Consider the following 2,402-nt stretch of genomic DNA (forward strand, 5'->3'; position numbering starts at 1 on the left):
ATATATATGAAATGCTTCATGAATTTGTGTGTGTTCATTGCTCAGGGGCCGTGTTAATCTCCGTATTGTTCCAATTTTAGTATATGTGCTGCTCAAGTGAGCACCTTATTGACTATTTATTTATTTATTTTAAATATTTTATTTATTTGATAGAGAGAAAGAGAGAGAGCACAAGCAGGGGGAGCGGCAGGCAGAGGGAGAAGCAGGCTCCCCCCTGAGCAGGGAGCCCGATGCGGGGCTCGATCCCAGGACCCTGGGATCATGACCTGAGCCAAAGGCAGACGCCCAACCGACTGAGCCACCCAGCCGCCCCTTTATTGACTTTTTAAAAAACAGCTATGTATATATTTTTGGTTAACCCTCCTATTAAAAACATATATACAGCTACTTTTTCAAAACGTAAATTTAAAAAGTAGCTTCCGGGGTGCCTGGGTGGCTCAGTCCGCTAACCATCTGCTTTCAGCTCGGGTCATGATCTCAGGCTCCTTGCTCAGCGGGGAGCCTGCTTCTCCCTCTGCCTGCCGCTCACCCTGCTTGTGCTCTCTCTCTGTCTCTGACAAATAAATCAATAAAATATTTTTTAAATAAAATAAACAAAATCAAATCAAATCAAAGTAACTTCCTAGCAATGGAATTCCTGGATCATAATGTATACAAATAGAAAACTTTGATAAATATTGCCAAACTTCCTCCAAATACTTTCTCCAAAACTCTTGTTCAGGTCTATCCTTCTGCCTAGTATCCTCGTCACGTTTCCTCATACCTTTGTCTGCACTGGATATTATGAAACACATACATTTTTATCAATCTGACAAATAAAAAGAATATTGCACTGGTTAGGGTTTCTTCACTTATGAATGAAATTGAGCATATTTTCATGGGTTTTTGGCTATTCCCCTTTTTTGTGAACTTTCCATTCATATCTTTTGTCCATCTCTATTCACTTTTTGTCTTTTCTTATTGATTTATAAATTAACAAAGGCAGCTCATTCTTTTGGGTGTTGGACCCAAATCCACTGCCTGCATCCAACAGGCAATTCTCCGGACACCAGCTGAGTGTCCACAATTTCAGCTCGATTTTGACACTATCTACCCAGAAATAGCATCGGAGTCCACAGATTCAGGCCTCAATCCCAGGAGACCGCACCCCGACCACAAAGGCAGATACCAGTCAGAAGTCCAGGATTACCTGTGCTTCTGACCAACCAGCTACAAATTGGAGTGTCCCACCATCTCCTCCTTGGGTTCCATTAATTTGCAAGAGCGGCTCACAGAACTCAGAGAAAGATTTTACTCACTGGATCACTGGTTTATTATGGAAGCATATAACTCAGGAATAGCTGGATGTTAGAGATACATAGGTCGAGGTATGGGGGAAAGCCTCAGAGCTTCCAAGCCTTCTGAGCACGCCGCTCTCCCCAAATTTCCATGTGTTCATCAACCCGGAAGCTCCCCGAACCCTGTTCTTTTAGGTTTTTATGGAGACTTCATTACATAGGGATGATTGATTAAATCTCTGATGTTGGTGTTTGCACTCAATCTCCAGATCCTCCTCCATCCCCGGAAGTCGGGGGGAGGGGGGAAGAGGCTGAAATTTCCAGCCCTCTAAACACCTGTTGGTTCCCCCAGCAACCAGCCCCCATCCTAAAGTGTTTTCCAAAGTCCTCTCATTAACATAACAAAAGATATATTTATCACTTAACCCCCACTTAGGAAATTCCAAGGCTTTGGGGAGCTGTGATTCGGGAACTGTGGACAAAGACCAAATGTTTGTGAGAGATGAATGACCAAATTCCTTATAAATCACAACATCGCACCCTTTGCCGTCTTTCGTGTACTGCAAGCATTTCTCCCAGCTTATCACTTGTCTGTTGATTTTGGTTTGGGAACATTTAGTCGTTTAGAAATTTCTCAACGATATCTTGTAGAGTATATCTTAAACTGTGAATTTTGCTCTGGGATCCCATTTAGCTATATACCCTGTACACTTGGATATGTAATGTTTTCATTACAGAGAAATTTTAAATCTTATTATTCTAGATTTCTTGCAAATTTTGGTGTATTGATAAATTGGTGCAAGAGTTGTTTAAAAGAGGTATTTTTTAAAGTTTTTTTCTAAGCTATTAAAAAAGAATCTCAGTTGATTGCACTATGGTCAGAGAACGTGGTGTGTATCCATTCTCCTTTTTGGAATTTATTGAACTTTTCCTTGTGGTCTAATATGAGGGTCAATAATTTTTAATGTTCCATAGTCACTGACCAAAAGACACACACATATATATATTTTAGTAATCTCGACACCCAACGTGGGGCTTGAACTCACAACCCCGAGATCAAGAGTTGCATCTTCTTCCAACGGAGCCAGTCAGGTGCCCCTAATTGTACAATTTTTGCTGTGTCTA

At 41.2% G+C, this 2,402-nt stretch overlaps 1 non-coding gene across 1 annotated transcript; it reads right to left on the reverse strand.

The window, feature by feature from the left end:
- On the reverse strand, positions 1-104 carry LOC115942703 (U6 spliceosomal RNA). Its single transcript, XR_004077298.1, has one exon. It is a non-coding gene; the product is annotated as a U6 spliceosomal RNA (small nuclear RNA).
- Between the last annotated feature and the right edge of the window lie 2,298 nt (positions 105-2,402).

Source organism: Leptonychotes weddellii, chromosome X (assembly GCF_054177405.1).
Source record: "Leptonychotes weddellii isolate Sample4059 chromosome X, ASM5417740v2, whole genome shotgun sequence".
NCBI lineage: Eukaryota > Metazoa > Chordata > Mammalia > Carnivora > Phocidae > Leptonychotes > Leptonychotes weddellii.